At 38.2% G+C, this 19702-nt stretch overlaps 1 non-coding gene across 1 annotated transcript; it reads left to right on the top strand.

The window, feature by feature from the left end:
* Nucleotides 1–3661: 3661 nt before the first annotated feature.
* Nucleotides 3662–3799, top strand: LOC116151091 (small nucleolar RNA SNORA2/SNORA34 family). The gene has a single exon (XR_004134875.1). It is a non-coding gene; the product is annotated as a small nucleolar RNA SNORA2/SNORA34 family (small nucleolar RNA).
* Nucleotides 3800–19702: the final 15903 nt, after the last annotated feature.

Raw genomic sequence — 19702 nt, 5'->3', positions numbered from 1 at the left:
TTGTGTTCATCTATGCATGAGTGTCTCAAGGACTCATTTTATTCATTGGCTGTCTGTCCTAAGGTTAGATTTCAGACTTTGTAACTATCATAAGAATCTCCTCTGTGGTAGCTTGGTCAGTGACTTCATTGGCGATCTCATTGCAGCATAGCTCACCACATCGAACAGTCATAACTCATCTGCCTCATAGCCCTCTCTTGAAACTCTAGAGTCAAGGTTTCCCTGATTTGTGCTATCAGTGAGAGTTATCTTGTTTTATGGTTTCAAGAGGAAAGGATGATGTTCTGGGCAAAAGGCCTTAAGAAAATCCTATCCTTGGAAATGAACACCCCAATATCCAAAGTCTTTCACAGCTTCACTTTTAAAACTGCTTCTCTTTTGAAACGGGTTTCTTCCTCCTCTAGCTGCAGGTAACAGAAAAGCGGCCACATTACTGTAGATAAATTGCAAGTCAAAATCTAACCACTGCTTTTCTAAAATAAAGGAGCTGGTTCCTAATAATAAAGGCCCTTTTCAGTGTTTCAAAGTTGCTAAGTGACTGTTTCCTTTCCTCACTCAATATAGAAAGATGTAATCTGCTGGAGTGGGTGAGAGGGAAATGCTACCCAGCCAACAAATATGCTCACCATATCCCGCGGGAGTAGACAGGCAGCAGAACAGCTCTGACCCAACAAGAAGAAAGGAACACCTTTCCAGATGCAGGGGATTTTTATGAGAAAGGAAGTATAAAAAGGTACTCAGCCAATTGACACTTTCCTCTTTTTAGCATTTGGCAGGTTAATTTCACCATTAGGTCTCAATGATGTATTTGGATTCAAATGCCTGAGTCACGTTGTGAGCTAGAACGAGCTGTTTCTCTCTGGACGCCAGTTTCCGGATCTGTAAAGTGATGTAAAGATCTCTAAGGGCCCTGCCTCTCTGACATTATAACAGTTCAACAACTGGGTAGACAGATCCAAAGCACAGTTCAGATGATGGCCAACACCCAGATGATGGTCCCAATCTTGTCCTGCTAGCCTGGCAGGCCCAAAACACACGAATGAGCGTACAAAAGAAACCTCAGAAGCAAAATAATTTGTCCTACCCAACATATTCAGTCCTTTCTTCTCACAATAATTCATATCAGCCAGAATAATCTGTATCCTTTGAATTCCTTCACTCATTCCCCTATCGCTGTCCTTGATATTACCCTATCCAGGTAATTCTCCTTCCCTTCCTCTATCCAAATTCAATCCCTCCTTTCAAGGCATAGCCCAATATTTGCTGAGTTTTTTACCGATTTCTCCCAACCAGTGATCTTTCCCGCCTTTGAACTCCAATAGCACTGTGTGAAAAAGCTGGTAATTCTTTGGTTTAATTGTCTGTTCAAAATATGTTCTCTGTTTTGGTTCTATCTTTTAAAAAGGTCTTTCTGACCTAACCCAAGGCATCTCTGAAGCAAAACAAGCATTCTAATTAACTATCAAGTTCCTTCGTACGTTAAAAAGGAACAAAAAGGTTTGTCTTATTCGACTCCTAGGGAAAAAAAATATTAAAAGCAGTTTTAACTCAAAAGAAATCCCAATCTCTGACTACAGAGACTTCAAGGCAGGGCTTGGAAGCGCTCTGAAATAAAGGGACGCCGATGCTTCCTGGCATTTATTTTTGTGGTGGTGGTGGTGGTGGTAGCAGTAGTAGTAATGTTAATCTATTAGTGCCATTAGAGACTGTTGTTATTGTTCAGAAAAAAGAAGAACTAGATTGTCTGCTACAGAAGTGAGAGTTTTAGAAGAGGCCTTAGGGAAAAGGCTCTTTTAGACCATTTTGCCAGCGAAATCCAGTGATATAAGGTAACGCTTTTTCTGATCAACTCAGGAAGAAATAGGAAAAGAGCTTTCGCTTGAGTAAGATGAAGAATAAACTCAAACCAAGTGTTCAAGCAATCCACTGCAAGGGTTTAAAGCTTTTTAAAACAGTAACTTAGAATAGCACATTGATTTTCTTAACTCTGTTAACTACTCTTAAAGGGACAATCAAGTAGCTCAGATCAAATGCTCAACCAATATTTATTGGCAGTATCACACGCAAGGCATTGTGCTAGATGTTACAGGCAACACGAGACAAAATAACACATGTAAAAATCAGCTTATACTTTACTATATAGAGCTTTCGGCAGAAAGAAGGGAAAGGGGGAGGGAGGGGTTTACAGGACAAAATCTTAACTTTCCTTTGATTCCTTACATTCAGTTTTTCTTTTCTTTCTTTTTTTTTCCCTCCATCTGTCCTCTCCTTTTCCCAACTTTTTCCCTGGCAACATTTTGATGCTCCTCCAAGCTGTCCCATACACAACTGTCAGGGTGATCTCTGTACTACACACACCCTATGATTCAGCAACACCAAATTATTTGCGTTAGAATCACAAATAACCTCTGGACTTGCTCAGGCTATTCCCTCTGCCCATTATTACCCTTTAAGACTTAGCCAAAAATTACCTCCTAAGTCAAATTTTTCTGGACACTTATGGGGAAAAATATTTCTTCCTCTGTGACCCCATAGCACCCAGTAGATAACTGCATTAGTGCTTAGCAAAGTATGTGGGAATTATGGGTTTATATTCCTTCTCCCTGTCTAGATAGTTGTGTAAGACAGGATTCAGTTGCAGGAAACGGAAACCACTCCAGCATTTTAAACAGAAAGCAATGTAACACAAGGGATTACATACATATGAGATCACTGGAAGTGATGGCGGGGTGGGCTCTGGGCTGAGCCTCCAAGAATATATTCCAGAAAAACACACTTGGCCGGCCCACTCAGAGAACGTTTGCCACAATCAGGAAAATCGAGAATCATGAGGCCACTGTTGGAACCATTGAGATACAGAACACACTACTACACATGAAATCCAGACAAGATGCAGAGCCACCATCATACTGAAGACACCCACAAAGCTAGTGACTACACACCCCGGAAAGCAGCTTCAGAAATGCCCACTATTTCCATAGCGGTGCTTGAGAGCAAGATGGCTGTTGCTTCATTTCTGCCTCAAAATCTCTTGTGAGTGCATCTATTTGCTGGCTATAAGGAGAGTCCTAGCTACAGGAGACACTGTGATATAGGTGTTTAACGTTCAAAACTTGGCAATATAGAAAAGCACACCAGAAGGAATTAGCAGTAGATGTTGAGTAACAATCTACTATAAGTACCACGTATCTTTAGCACCTAAAACTCTACTTAATAAATGCATGTAACTATAAAGTTTGTTGGCTGTTTTTTAAGCTGTCCCTGTTTCCTGCTTTCCTGATAGTAAAAGTTACTTATTTTAGAAGAATATTCCCCTTAGCATAATTTATAAAGGGGAAAATCTGGAATAACCTAAATATAAAACAAGACATTCATTAAATGAACTATGACAGAATATTATGTAGTGATTAAAATGATGTAGATTTCTCTGTTGACATGGGAAGATACGATCTAAGTGGAAAAGCAGGTTACAATCTATCTCATACTGAAAAAATAAATTCCAAGTGAGCTCAAGATATGAATATGAGAAGCAAAACTTGAAAACATTGAGAAAAGAAAAACAACTTCAGGATAAGAAAACATTTCCAAAATAAGACAATAAACTAGCACACATCATACTGGAAACTGCTAAATCTGACTTCGTTGATAGGTGGCAATTTCTTTGGCCCTGAATCAAGGCCAGTAGTTTGCTGAAGCTGTTGGTTTCAAGCAGGAGCCTAAAGAAAGTGCCTTTCTATGGTCTGTTGGCCATTTCAGAACTGTGGAAGTGTAATGGTCAGTTCATTAGAAAGAAACATCTGAGTCATTGGTGATAGATGTGGGCTAATACTTGTTTGCAGTCGATTAATACTGGGATTCCAAAATTTAGAGATACTTGATTTAACTTGTTCATTAGAATTATAATACCCTTAAATCCAATTACTACAAAAAAAAAATTTTGCTGTGGGTTTTCCACAAAAACAGTAAGATGATTCTGAACTGTGAGCTTCCTTTGAGTATAATCCTTTTGTATGGTCATTGCCCTGACTTGTATATTTTAGACTCTATTCAAATTGGAAACTTACATTTTCTATTGGGCTGTAAAACTGAGTTGTTTACTGAATTGTGAAAGTGCATCTATTCATTGAGAAAGTTACCTCCACAGTAAAGCATTTGTTAAATATATTTTTTTTAAAAGGTGGCAATTTCTATATAATGAAGCAATGAAAAAAAAAATCAATACTCACTGATACGAGATTAGAATTAAGACCATATAAAGAAATAATTATGAAGAACAAACTTGGAGGTATCACACGTCCTGCTTTAAAGCTATAGTATTCAAAACAGTATGGTACTGGCACTGAAACAGACACATAGATCAATGGAACAGAAGAGAGAGCCCAGAAATAAGCCCACACACTTATGGTCAATTAATCTGTGACAAAGAAGGTAAGGATATACAATGGAGAAAAGACAGTCTCTTCAATAAGTTGTGCTGGTAAAACTGGACAGCTATATGTAAAAGAATCAAACTGGACTACTCTCTCACACCATGCACAAAAATTAACTCAAAGTGGATTAAAGACTTAAATGTGAGACTAGAAATCATAAAACTCTTTTAGAAGAAAATATAGGCAGTATGCTCCTTGACATCAGCTTAGCAATATTTTTCTAGATCTGTCTCCTCAGGCAAGAGCAACAAAAGCAAAATAAACAAGTGGGACTACATCAAACTAAAAAGCTTTAGCACATTGAAAGAAACCATCAATAAAATGAAAAGACAATCTACTGAAGGGGAGAAAACATTTGCAAATGATACACCTGATGAAAGGTTAATATCTAAGATATATAAAGAACTTATACAACTCAGTGTCCAAAAAAGTCAGATTTTATAATGGGCAGAGTACCTGAATAGACATTTTTACAAAGAAGATATACAGATTGCTAATAGGCACATGAAAAGATGCTCAACATCATTCATCATCAGGGAAATGGAAATCAAAATCACAATGAGATACTGCCTCACATCTGTTAGAAAGGCTATTATCAAAAAGACAAGAAATAACAAGTGTTGCCAAGGATATGGAGAAAAGGAAATCCTTGTACACCATTGGTAGGAATGTAAATTCATGCAGCCACTATGGAAAACAGTATGGAGGGTCCTCAAAAAATTAAAAATAGAACTATTATATGATGCAACAATTCTGCTTCTGGATTATTTATCCAGAGAAAATGAAAACACTAATTCAAGGAGATCTATGCACCCCAATCATCATTGCAGCATTATTTACAATAGCTAAGATATGGAAGCAATCTAAGTGTCCATTGATAGACAAATTGATAAGGAAAATGTGGGGAGAAATATATACAGACACACACACTCCACACTCATACACATACACACAATGAAATATTATTCAGCCATTAAAAAAAATGAAGTCTTACCATTTGTGACATGAATGGACCTAGGGGGTATTATGCTGAGTGAAGTGAGTCAGACAGAGAAAGACAAATACCATATGACTTCACTGTTATGTTGAATCTAAAGAAGGAAACAAATAAATGTAGCAAAACAGAAACAGACTCAGATACAGAGAACAAACATGTGGCTGCCAGAGGGGAAGGGAGGGGGAAGATATGGAAAATAAAGGAAGGGGATTAAGAAGTACAAACTTCCAGCTATAAAATAAGTCATAGGGATGTAATGTAGAGCCTAGAGAATATAGTCAGTAACACTGTAGTAACTTTATGGTGACACATGGTAACTAGACTTATCATGGTGATCATTTCACAATGTATAAAAATATAGAACTGCTATTATGGTGCACCTGAAACTAATATATTGGAAGTCAATTATACTTCAATAAAAAGAATCATAAGAAAACACAAGCAGCCTAACCAAAAAAAAAAAAAAAAAGGCAAAAGATATTAACAGGTAATTCACAGATTTAAATTCACAGATTTTTTTAACTTAAAAAATGGTTGATAAACACTTGAAGAGTTGCTCGATCTCACTAGTAATTAGGCAAATGCAAGTTTAAATTACAAAGAGAAAGCAGTATCAGCCAATAGACTGGCAAAAATGTGTTAAGTATGGCATTGCCAAATGTTGGCAAAAATTGGGGACCACGGTAAATCACAGATGCTGGTGAAAGAGCATCATTTTCACAACCACAGTGCGGAGTGATTTGGCTGTCTCTAGAGTTGCAGATGGGTACACTGTACCCAGCAATTTCACGCCTAGGTAATACCCCAGATTAGCAAACGTTTTCTGTAAAAAGCTAGATCGTCACTCTTTTGGTTTTGCAGTCCATATGCTCTCTGTTGCAGCTACTCAACTCTCTCATTGTGAGCTGAAAGCAGCCACTTGCAATACAGAAACAAATGGGTGCAGCAGTGTCCCCTAACATTTTATTTACAAAGACAGGCTACAAGCCAGATTTAGTTCAGGGTGTGTAGTTTCTTGATTACTTCCTAGAAAAACTATCACATATGTATACAAAGGAGGAGACCAGAAACAGGCACAAGGATATTCACTGCAGGAATATATATAAGGATGCAAGGTTAGAAATAACGTAAATGTTCACCAGCAAGAGAATCGGTAAATACCACAACTACGGTGTCCTTCATGGAGGATTCCTGAGGAGTACAAGTAGAATGTGATTCCAACTATGAAAAAATTGTACTTAAAGCCTGAAATTAAATAAACCAACATTTTACCTTACCCAAAAAAAAAAAAAAAAAAAAAAAAGAGAGAGAGAGAGAATCGGTAACTAAAGTGTGCTAAAATCATAAAATGGAATACAACACAGCAGGAGAAATGAATGAGCCAAATTATATTTAATGATATAGTCAATCTTTAAAAAAGTAACAGGGTTGGGTGAAAAATGCAAGTGTATATATAAAGTTTAATATGAAAAGCCATGGAGTTAGGGTTATAGATGATTTTCAGTTTGTTCATTGTAATTTCCTATATTGCCCAATTCTTAACAAGTAACATGTATTCATATTATTTTTAAATCACACATTCATTATGTAATACTTGGAAAGCACACAAAAATGAAAAAAATCACCCATAATCCCACCACGTTCCTAACGAAAACCACTGTTAACATTTTTGACATAATTCCTTTCATTATCTTTTTTTGCCCCTTGTCTGTCTCCTTGTAGCTGAGATGGTACTGAATATATACTTCTGTCTGCTTTTATTCATTTATTCTAAGCATTTCTCTATGCTGTTTTAAATTCTTGGTAAGCATCATTTCTATAGTTGTGTACTATTTGTATGCTTGGAAATCCGAAATGTTAATAGCCTCTTTTCTAGAAATTCTAGAATATATTTATGTACCACGTAACATGAGCCTCAAATTCCACAGTTTCTATACATTCTATACATTGAGGATCTATGAGGTATCTGTCAGTTCTGTTCTTGACAGCTTTCCACGATTACGAAAACACCCACTTGAATAAGCAAAAGTTAAGGGAATTTAACAGACTATATTTCAGAATCAATCAACTGGAGCTTGTCTCAAGAAATCAACAAAGCTTCTTCGGCTCCTCATAATCCTCTGGCAAAACAAGCCACTGCTTAAGATTCTTTTTTGTGCCTTTGGTCCACAAGTTAAAAGCTAAGAGTTGTCACTGTGTGGCCCCTGGTACATACCATGAGCTGGTGGCCTCCATCTGAGACATCGAACATGCTCTGCAAACCTCTCAACTACATGCAGAGAAAGATGACATTTTAAAATATGGTTTTATGGTATAATCACCCAGGAACTCATCAATGCCCACGGGCACCTTGACATTTTATTCCTGTGGAACTCATCATCTACCACCTTCAAGTGTGTCATTTGTTGGATCCAAATTCAGTAGAGCTCTGTCATTTCCCTAGGTGTTATTTTAAAAGATTATTGATGCCTTTCTGTGAAATAATAAGGTGATAAATATAAATAAGATGCTTTCAAACTGCTACTTTATTAATTCAGTTGTTATTGGTTTTCATATTACATATCCTGGGGTCATTTAAGCCACTACACTTTCTTAAGCAAAGTACGAACAAACTTTGCCTTTTAAGACTGTCGTATAGAAAGTAACAACAACAACAACAACAATGCAAGACCAGTTGGAGATCTTCCGAATGGATCAATCTCCAGCTCCCAGAGCTTGTGAAATAAGCCACTAGTCATCACTTGGCCTTTGTTATTCCAATCTCCCCACTAGCTCTCCCTGGCTTCCAACTGCTTTTGACCCACTACTTTCCCAGATATTTCTCTTGTTGGCATCAGAAAATCTGAGGGCACATCCTGGATTTTAGCCACTCTAGACACTTAACCCTACCAATTTGCCGGGTATATCTATAAGAGAAAGGACTGTGTCTTCTTATTCATACTTGTAAACCCTACCAGGATAGAATATAGAAAATATATTACTTTCTACTATAATTCTGATGACTAATTATATAATTGTGGTTATATCATTATTATAATTCTATTATAAATATTTTCTATATTATAGAAATAGAATAGAGCCTATGGCACATGGTAGGAAACAATAAAGACTTGTTGAATTGAATTGCAAATATCCAGTAACAAAATTCCCAATTAAATTTTGAGTTACAGGCCATGATAGCCGTTGAGCTAAGAAGCATGATTGGAAAGATGTGTGTGAAGGGATGGGTTAGATCACACCAATTAATGATTTAAAATAGTATCCTACTTCTATAAACTGAATGTTGGTGTCCTCTCAAAATCCCTATGTGGAAACCTCATCTGATAGTATTGGGAGGTAGGGCCTTTGGGAGGTGATTGTGCCATGAGGGTGGAACCCTCATGAATGGGATTAGCGCCCTATAAGAGATCCTTCTCCCCCTTCCACCACATAGCAAGAAGCCAGCCCTTACCAAACACTGAATCTGCCATTGCCTTATCTCAGACTCCTAGCATCCAGAACTATGAGAAAAATTTCTCTTGTTTAAGCTAACTGGTCTATGGTATTTTTGTTATAGCAGCCCAAATGAACTAAGACATCTATCACATAAAATATGTGCTTTGCTTATGAAGTATGAAACAGGAAGGGTTATTTCTAGATCTCAATTCAAAGAAATGTGAAGCCTTCCTGAAGAAAATATACCTTTCTCCTACATCACCAATGGTAAAACATAGTACATATTCTGGAGTACGTACAAGTTTGCCACAGTTACCACTGTCATCAACTTTAAAATAGAATGTGCTTACCCATGAAGTCTACTTCATAAGCCCTAACCTTCCTTAATTATCACTGGCTGGAATTTATCTTGTTAATCTGAGAAAACATTGTGGGCCTCTCTGTCCCTTCAGTTTAGTTGCCAACTGCAACCAACATTACCAAATTCCTTGAGAGCTTTGTCCATTCCTCTATCCAAAGCAATTATTACTTGCTGGTTTATAGTGGAAAAAAAGAATTTTGTTGATTGGCCTTTCCCCTCTTCTAATTCTTGGCCCAAAGAGTAAGAATGGGAGTGGCTGACAGAATTTGCAGTTCTTTTGAAGCCATTGTTTGACCTCCATGGTTTCAGTTATCAGCAGTACTAACCACACCTACTGCAGAGTCCAATGAATATGCAGTGGCCACTTGGAAAAGGAGCTTGTGACAACATTGCCCAAGGACTCAGAGAAATAACAGGAGCTCTCGACTACTGCAGCATCACAAATCCCCCAGTCTCCATAGCAAGTGAAAAATGTTGTCAATACAAATCCTTTGATGTCTTCACAGACACCATAAGCCATGGGGGCAGCAGTCAACACGGGTTACACCTACACCACAAATATGCTACATGCAATTTCTTTGCTACAGCTCAATGCAAGTGATGAAATTTTTCATTAGGCCGACCACATGCTTTTATTAAAGTAGCTCATTTAAAGGGAAAGTCATGCACTTCTAAATATTTAGAATACATTTCTCGCTCTGTACCCATATTACTATACGGGCTCCTGTGTCCTCGGAATGCTAATAGTGCCAATTAGGCTTACAAATAAGTTTAATGGCAGAGCTGTAGCAAACTGCTGGCATGGTTTATCACAACAAAGATGAATACAATCTAGTTAAAAGTCAAAGGTGATGTGAATGTTACAGTTTGGCGAGGTTCATTCATTGAAGCTGGAGAACTCCCTTGGATGACTTAGTCCATCCAATGTTCCTCCTTTGGGGCTTTAGTTCTCTTGTGGCAGTGGTGTTACTTGTGTGATCTCCCAGTTCTCAGATCCTAGGCAATGTTGCCAGCCAGTGCTAGAAGAGATGCCTTACATTCACACTGTGGTTAGCACCTTTTCAAAGCTCATGTGTATGCTGTGAATTATTTCTTTTGAATCTTAAGACCGGGAGACAGTCAGGGTAGGCAATTCTCATTTCAAAGAGGTTCTCAAAGTCCAAGGTCAGAGGGTTAGTAAAGTAATTGGAGCTTTAGGAGACTGTTGCAGGCGATGCAAATTTAAGGTTGGGTAGGAAGAAATGCAGAGATAGTAAGAAAGAATTTTGAATCATTATAAAAGCAATACATGCATATTTTTTAAGACATCCAAGCAATTTATAAGTGTATAAATTACAAAGTAAAAGCAGACCCCACCCACCCTCCCAATCTAATCTATGGGGAATTATTTTGAACAGGTTTGTGCCTCTCTGAGCAGTCTTTTTTTTCCTGCACATGTAATCTATGGCTGTATGTGTCTGTGTACAGAAGTGTACATACAACCCATCAAAAACTAATATTTTTATTTTATCAGTCTGCCTTGGACATCTTTCTCTGTCACTACATATAGACCCACCTAATCCTTATTAATAGCTGCATCCTATAGAATGGATGTTACCTTTAACCCATTCCCTGCCACCTCATATGAAGTTTCTGGGTTTTACAATTACAAAGAGTGCTACAAAATATATCCTGGTTCACAGATGTTGGCACACTTGAGTATTCCCATAGGATAATTTCACAGAACTGGAATTGCTAGGTCAAAGTATGTATGCATTTTAGCTTTTAATAGACAGTGTCTAAATGTCTTCCAAAGAAGTTGTACCAATTGACAGCGTATGAAAGTGCCTGAGGGCTATTTGGAAGAAATAACATACAGGATGTGAGGACTGGCTGGATTAGGAAGGGAAAGTAGAGTCAAAGATAACTTCAAACTCTTAGGTCTGAGTGATTTAAAGAATGATGTCACCTTTGACAGACACAGAGAAGTTTGAAGGGCACATGGTTTAAGGGGAAAACAAAAACGGAGAGTAAAGATAAAAGAACTAAAGGCCAAAGACTGAATCTCTAGGCTCCCTATGGTAAGAAAGCAGAAAAGAAAAGCCATCAAAGTGAACAGAGGATGCGCCATCAGAAATGTAGGCGGACAAATCTACAAGGAAAGAGTTCTAAGGCGAGACTAATCCTTGTGACACGGCATAGAGGCGAGGAATGAAAGATGGCTTTGGATCTAGTGATCAGAAAATCACTAGTAACCTTTGAGAATACAGTTTCAGATTGGGGAACTGGAAGAGAGAGGAAGCGATTTGAAAAAAAGAGGGGAAAAAAGGAAAACAGAAAGATCAGTCATTCTGAAAAGTTGGTAATGAAAGGAAAAGGCAAAAAAAACGTGCATGCTGAATAATAGGTCCTCCTGCCCGTCTGAGGGACATTGTTAGCAATTCCTATATTTGGATTTTGCTGCTTTTTCAGACTACACGAGGTCTCTGGTGAAATCCTGACAGTCCCAGTGGAGTATGTGCTGAAGCATTCGTTAGCTTAGAGGGACCTCAGCACTGCAGGAATGAAAGACAGAAACAACAAGGGGAGATGGGAGCAAATAGCAGAGAAGAGGAAGAGAGTAAAGACACGCTGGCTGCTTCAAAGGTCTGCCCTGTTCAAACCGCCAGTCCAATTAGATAAACGATGTTAGTATACTCAACGTACTGCTGCTACACATCCATTAAAATGACTGCACAACTCTCTCTATATAGACAGGGGAAAAGGTCTTCAATATTTTTAGGTGAAAAGATAGGCTATAAAAAGGCATGTTTGTGTCATCTTGTGCATAGAAACTTGCATTCATTTTCATCTCTAACATTAGACAGAAGAATATTCACCAGGTGTTAACAGTGATTGTCTCTGGGTGCTGGGATTATGGGTGATTTTAATTTTCTGACTTGTACTGTCCTTTATTATTTGAATTGTAAATATGTGTTTCTCATTTCACCTAATCAATAAAGGCATTTTTAAGTGACTTCCTGCCTGTGGGAAAGAGCCATTCCCACTGGACTGGACAAACAGATGGTGGAGAAGAGATGGGGGTAAAGGCCCGACAGTACATTTTTCCAGAAAGATCATCAGGACAAATAAGTCACAGCTAGAAGCAAGATAACACAGGACATTTTGACAAGGAGAATTTTTGATGTAGGGATCAGGGATAGGATAATGAATAAAGTGGAACACAGCAATGGGGTGGAATGGGACAGGATGAGCTGCAGACATAAACAGAGGCATGCTGTATTCTGTGCCTTTTGTTGTTAAGATGAACATGTCATGGTTTGATCTTACGTCAAAACGTTACATTCCTAATCAAAGAGACTCAGCCCAAGCCCGAAAATCAGATTTCCTGGATACTTTATTCTAATTCTACCAGCATGTTTTCAGAAAGTCACCAAACCTGAACCCCAGGTACACATCTCAAAAATTCGATGATCTCAGACACTCAACTGTAAGCAATCCCTGCTGTGTGCCTGTCTTCCATGATAATATTCATTTCTCAGGCTTGTGTGATAAAATGATCACTACCTTAAGAGAACAGATTCACAAGTTCTAGGAGTAACTCTTTGCAGGTATGAAACGCTGCCAAGGAAGGGGACTGTCTGTACTGAGAAAGAAAACAAAGTCACCTTAGTCAGGTGCTCCATCTGCCTCAATTCAAGAAGCCCTGTAAATGGTCAAACCTCCTCCTCCTCCTACATTCCAGATAGAAATTGTGGAAAAGTATCGAATGATCCTGGTGGATCTTTCTGTCCCTATTTGAAAAAGGAACAAAGGGAGAAATGAGTCACTTGATGATTTGTTGAAGACATGAGGGGTTAAAAAGATTAATCCATTCCATTAAAAAGGTTCCACTCACATATACAGATTTTCTTAAGATGCTCATTCACAAAGAATCATTTTCAAACTGCTTCCATCAATATTCAAAAGGTAACAGCCCTGGAGACAGAATCTCAGCCCACCGTCATCACCGAATACCTACAGTAGATTTGCGGGTATGTCAAAAACTGTTAATCATGTGGGTCTTTGATTAATCCACTTTAATTATCTCCATGGTCTACATGGCAAACCCAAGTGGATTTTCATTATGAGGGAAGAATCATGATATAATTGCCACTGATGGAAAATTAATGAGGATAACTCAAGTCTTATGGTAAACTAGCACAGAAAGCAAAAGCCGTAACAGGTGTTTAGTCAAAGTAATTTCCAAACTTCAGGACTGATCTTCCTTTTGCTTTTGCTAAAGCAGAACCACAGCCCTGGAAAGGGAAAGAAAAATACTACCCGCTGAAACGGATGCAGATCACATAATTGCCCCTGAAGTATATGTGTCTCTGCTGAAAGGATATATACAAACACCTCCCAGCAAAGTGATGACTTTCAGTTTTTAAGTGCTTGCCTCAGAAATGATTACTTATTCAACCGAAGGGGTGGGGGAACCAGTAATGAGCAATTGAGAATCCTTCTTGGGCCTCATTAATGCTGAAAAACAGCAAAAGCGCACACACGCTTCCATCACATGTGCGTATTTTGGAGCTGCTCTTCCTCATGTATTTCTTCCTCCACTCAGCTTCCTTGAAGCTATAGCAGAAAGGAAATGGCAGCCAAATATATACTCTTTTAATCCAAGCAGCCATCACTCATCTTGGTTATCTGTGTAGTTACAGAAAACAGAAGCTTGTGAGTCATCTTTGACATTTCCTGCTTCCTCATTCCCAGGATTTAATCCACTTAAGTTATGTTGATTTTACCTTCTAAATATCTTTTCAATTCATATCCCTTTTTCTCTAGTTTCCCTAGCAACATCCTAGTTGAAATTTTCAACATTTTTTATCCAAACTTGTATAACTACCTGCCTACACGATACCTCTTGGATCTTTGAAAGTCAGCATCTCTGAAAACTGAACCGATGGTAACAGCTCCCAACCCTACCCCTACGTGATCTGCTTCTAGTTTCCTCTTGGTGAATGGAACTACTAATCAGCCAGTTATTTAAGACAGAGAATTAGATGTCATCCTGGAATTTCTCATCTCCTCTCAAAGACAACTGAAATCAAATTTACCTCCTAAACATGCTGAAATCCTTCCACTTCTGTCTGGTTCTACCACTATTACACTCCTTAAATATGAACATCTGTATACTCTAGAGGGCTCTAATTTGTCCCCTCACATCACTCTCCAACCTGAAATTATTTTCCTATGCAGCAGAGAAATCTTTTGAAAGATGCCCTCCCATCCCTCTTGCTTAAGTCATCCCTGGCTACCCATGGCTCCTAGGATAAAAAATCCCTCTACAAAATCTGAGGCTATGCATCTTCTGGCTCACCCTGTGTCTCTCTTGGAGTTGATCTCGCACATTCGCCCTCTCACTCTCTCTGCACTCTGGCCTAACTAGCCTTTTTATAAACCTTCCTACTTATCATGCTTTACTCCTTCTGCAACAGGAACTCTGTATATGTTTTGCCTGGAAAGAAAGCCTCGTGATACTAACTCAAGTCACTCTTACTCGTCTCTCTGATTCCAGTTCAATCATCAGTTTTTTCAGTGCCGTCACACTGCACGACTCCTGGGGATGCTACTGGTGTCGTAGTCAATGAGGGTGGCATCCTCTGTAGCTGTCAGGCACGCAGCCTGGTAGAAGTTCTGATTTCCTCTCTTCCTCTGGGAAAGCTTCTTTGACCTCCATAACAAGGTTACAAGACTGACCATGTATCCTACTACTTAACATAGATGCAGTTTTGACATTCAGGGATGACTTGGTCAGGACCTCTCTTCCCCGCTAGACTCTAAGACCAGTAAGGGTGAGGGGGCCTTACCTGTCCTCCACACCCAGTATATAACGGAGTACTTGGTATACAGAAAGGTGCTCAAGATAATTGTGTTGATTGGAGATGGGAACAGAGGTGTTAAGAGAAGCAGAGAAAGTTGTCCTTATTCTTTCCAAAAGGTTTTCATGTCTTGTTGATTACATTGTAACTATCACTGTCTGTGTACAGCGCCGGTATAACACGTGGTCTCTACAGGGTTGGCCATTTCTCTGCAGGCCCCGCTGGAGAAGCAGCAGGGTTGTAGGTCTCCAGACCTCTCTAGACAGAGTGCATTACTTGGATGGGTGGAGTTCTCCAGGGTCTCTGGGTTCTGCTCTAGCCACTTCTGAGTTTTATTTAGAGTCACTCTCTTCATCAGCTGGTGGTAACAGACAGATATGGTTGGTCTGGTTTCTCTCGCACTTTCCTGAATGGGTGATAGCTGTTTCAGGGGATCTTTCAGTTGAACATACTTACAGGGGCATTTCTACCTACTTGGCTGTCTTCACACCTTGGCACTGTCTCTGCACTTACACTGAGAGGGAATCATGCCCTCCTTCCTTTCTTGAGTGCTCCCAGAGAGTTGTTCCGTGCTTAGCGTCAGCTGTTCCTACTAGGGGCCAGCTGTTCTGTGCTCCTCATTGGTTGCTCCACGTCAGTGCTAATCTCTGGTGGTTTGCTGGGAGCCTCAACTATGCTGAAGCCTCCCGAGTGGTCTGTCCCAGGGCTCCTGATCTCTCTATACAGACCTTCCTGAGGGCACTGAGGAGTCCCACTCTTACCCTTTGGTCATCAAGGCACTGCTCCAGCCAGTGGGAGCCTTGGGGCTTAGACATCATAAAGCACCACTCCTGACACCTCTCACTTCCCGTCCAGCATTTACCATCTTTGTCACTGCCACAACCATCATCGTTTCTTCTTCTTGTTCTCTCTTTCTTACAGAATTAGATCACCAGTTTTTATTATAAAAGGGTATAATTCAGGGACAGCCAGATGGGAGAGATGTATGGTACGCACTATGTGGGATGGGCTGCTAGCTTCCATCCCCTCTCAGAGTGAGCTACTGTCCTCAAGTCTCCACATATTCATCAATCCGGAAGCTCCATCCTTCCTCCTTGCTTTAGAATAGTGTTTTACCTACCTCAAATCTCTAGTTTCTAATGGATCTGTATTTCACCATGGCATGTTCTCCTTAACATATTTATAATTCCTTACACCCTTCCCAAAGGCTTTCCTTCAGTTAGTATCCTTGAAGCTTAGCAGGTTTGCTTTCCATAGAAGCAGAAGTGAGTCAGGTAGGATAAAGAACCAACGTTTCCCTAATAAAAAGTACTGAGCATGCGGTAAGCACACAATAAGTGAAGTAATTATTGTTGTCGTTATCATTAAAATTCATTCTTACATATTTTCACAAATCCAGTGGATTTAAAAATCAATATAACATACCATATCAGCAGATAGGAGTTTTGTCAAAATTCAATAGTCATTCATAATAAAACTCTCAACAAACTAGAAATGAAAGGGAATACCCTCAATCTGATAAATGGCATCTACTGGGAAAAAAAAAATTTCCTACACATCGTCTCGCACATAATGGTGAAAAATGGACTGTTTCCCTCCTAAGGATCCTCCAAGGATATTAACTCTCACCACTCCCAAACATCACACTGGAGGTCCTGATCAGTGCAAAAAGTCAATAAAGAGAAATGAAACACATATAGATTGGAAAGTAAGAAATAATATTCTCCCTATTCACCAATGTCATGATTTTCTACTTAGAAAATCTCAAAGAATCCACAAAAATAGCTCCTAGAACTAATGACTTTTGCAAGGTCACTAGAGACAAGGTCAACATACAAAAATCAATTATATTTCTATTTACAAGAAAGGAAAAATTAGAAAATTAAAACTTTAAAGTATCACTTATAATAACATCAGAAAAACATGAAATACTTATAAATCCAACAAAATGTATGCAATATGAATAGGATGAAAACCAGAAAATATTGATGAGATAAATCAAAGAGACCTAAATAAATGGAGATATGAAATGAGTCCAAGACCCAATACTGTTGAAATGTCAATTCTCCCCAAATTAATCTATACTTATAATTCCAATCAAAATGCCAGCAGGCTTTTAAGAAATAGAAATCAACAAGTTGATTCTAAAACTTATATGGAGAAGGACTTAAAATAGCCAAAATAGTCTTAAGGAAGAATAGCGTTGGAAGACACATGCTATTTGATTTAATGACTTACTATCAAGATATAGGAATTACTACAGTGTGGTATGTTGGTGAAAAGACCCATAAATGAATAGAACAGAATAGAATGCAGAGACAGACCCATAAATATATAATCAGTTGATTTTCTGCAAAGGTGCTAAAGCAATCCAATAGATACAGGAGAGTCTTTTCAATAAATAGTGCTGGAACAATTGAACATTCACATGCAAAAAGAAAAAAAAAAAAGAACTTTGATCCATACCATATAAAAATTTACTTGAAATCGATCATAGACCTATATAGAAAACCTGAAACTCTGAAACTACTAGGAGGAAACATCAAAGAAAATCTTTGCAACTTCAAAGATTTTTTAATAGGATCCAAAAAGCATGGACCATAAACAATTGCTAAATTAAATTTCATCAAAATTAAAAACTTCTTGTCAAAAGGCATCGTTAAAAAAATGAAATAGAACACTACAGACTGGGAGGAAACATTTGTAGACCACATACCTGATAATGCACTAGTATGCAAAGTACAGAAAAAACTAAAACCTCAAAAAGAAAACCATCCATCTAATTTTTTAAATGGGCGAAAGAGTTGAGGAAGACTTTTCATAGAGCAAAAGACAGCAAATAAAGCACATGAAAAGAAGCTCAACTTAATCAGATATTAAAGAAACACAAATTAAAATCACCATGACATACCACTATACAACATTAGAATTACTACAAATTCAAAAACTGACAATATCAAAGTACTGGTGAGGATGCAGAGCAACTGAGATTGTATACATTTTAATGGGAATACAAATGATACAGCTACTTTTGGAAGCAATTTTGTAGTTTCTTATACAACTAAATAGACACCATACGATTCAGCAATTCCACTCCAAGGTATTTAGCTTAGAGAAAAGAAAACTATGTCCACACAAAAATCTATACATGAATGTTCATAGCAGCTTTATTCATCATCACCCAAAACTGGACACAATCCAAATATCCATTGCTTGTATGGATAAACAATCTGCATTACATCTATACAGTGGAATCCTACACAGCAATGAAAATGAAATTACTCATACATGCAGAAACGTGGATGGATTTCAAAAGCATTATGCTGAACAAAAAAAGCCACACTCGAAGGAATACAGACTATATGATTCCATTTATGTGACACTGTGGAAAAGGTACCACTATAGGTAAGGAAAACAGATTGGTACTTTCCGGAGGCCAGAGTTTGCAGGGGATCAGTTACAAAGAGGCGTATATGAGGGGACTGTCTACATCATGATTGTGGTGGTTACCATAATCACCTGACTGTATGTGTGTCAAAACTCATAGGACTGTACACTAACAGGAATGAATTTTTCTGTAAATAAACTGTACCTTAATAAACCTGACTATTAACAAAAAGACAGTCCTGAGGTCATCCAGTTTACAGGATCCTGTCACTCTTGAGATCAATGATGTTTAAGATATTCTACATGAAACAAGTATTCCAATTTTCTTCTTGAGACCCACCAGAATTAGGTGATTAGTTGAGACCCTCTGGGCATGTATGATGATTGTCTCTGGTCCCTTTACTCTTGCCTCAAGGAACAGCTGAAATGATTCAGAGCATCTCTTCAACAAGTGTAGTCCAAGGCCAATGCTAGTCAGTGGTTCCAATTATTTTTCAATACAGCAAAATATTTTTATGTGTTTCCATTCTTTTTCAATACAGCAAAATCTTTTTTCTTTCCTAAAGGAAATCTTTCCTAAAATGTCCCTGTATGAGATGAGTAAATTGTATTCCATTTTATGTCATAGAGTCAGTGAAATGCAATGAAAATTAGTTCAAGACTACAGATCTCAGAATCATACAGGCCAAAGTTTGAATGCAGGTTCTGAATCTTAGATATGCGGTTTTGGATAAATCATTTAATATTTTAGAGTCTCTGGTTCTTCTACAAACTACAAACAACAAGGTTATTGTGAAATTAGAAGTGATGTATGGAAGGTGCCCAGCAGAATATTTTTTTCCAGCTCTATAGAGATGTGATATATAACACTGTGTAAGTTTAAGGTGTACAACGTGTTGATCTGACACACTGATATATTGTGAAATGAACACCTCCATCACCTCACATAATTACCCTATCTCTTTTTCTGGTAAGAACATTTAAGATCTACTTAGCAACTTTCAAGTATATAATACAGTATTTTAAACTCTAATCACCATGCTGTCCATTAGATCTCCAGAACTTTTTTTATAATTGAAATTTTGTACTCTTTGACCAACATCTCCCCATTTCCCCCACTCCCTGGCAACCACACACATTCTACTCTCTGTTTCTATGAATTTGGCTTTTTTAGATTCCACAATAAGTGAGATTTTACAGTATTTGTCTTCCCTCTTCTGACTTATTTCACTCAGTCTAATACCCT

This window comes from Camelus dromedarius, chromosome X (genome assembly GCF_036321535.1).
Source record: "Camelus dromedarius isolate mCamDro1 chromosome X, mCamDro1.pat, whole genome shotgun sequence".
Taxonomy (NCBI): Eukaryota; Metazoa; Chordata; class Mammalia; order Artiodactyla; family Camelidae; genus Camelus; species Camelus dromedarius.
Note: the sequence above shows the minus strand (reverse complement) of the source record. Positions and strands in the feature narration are given on the sequence as shown.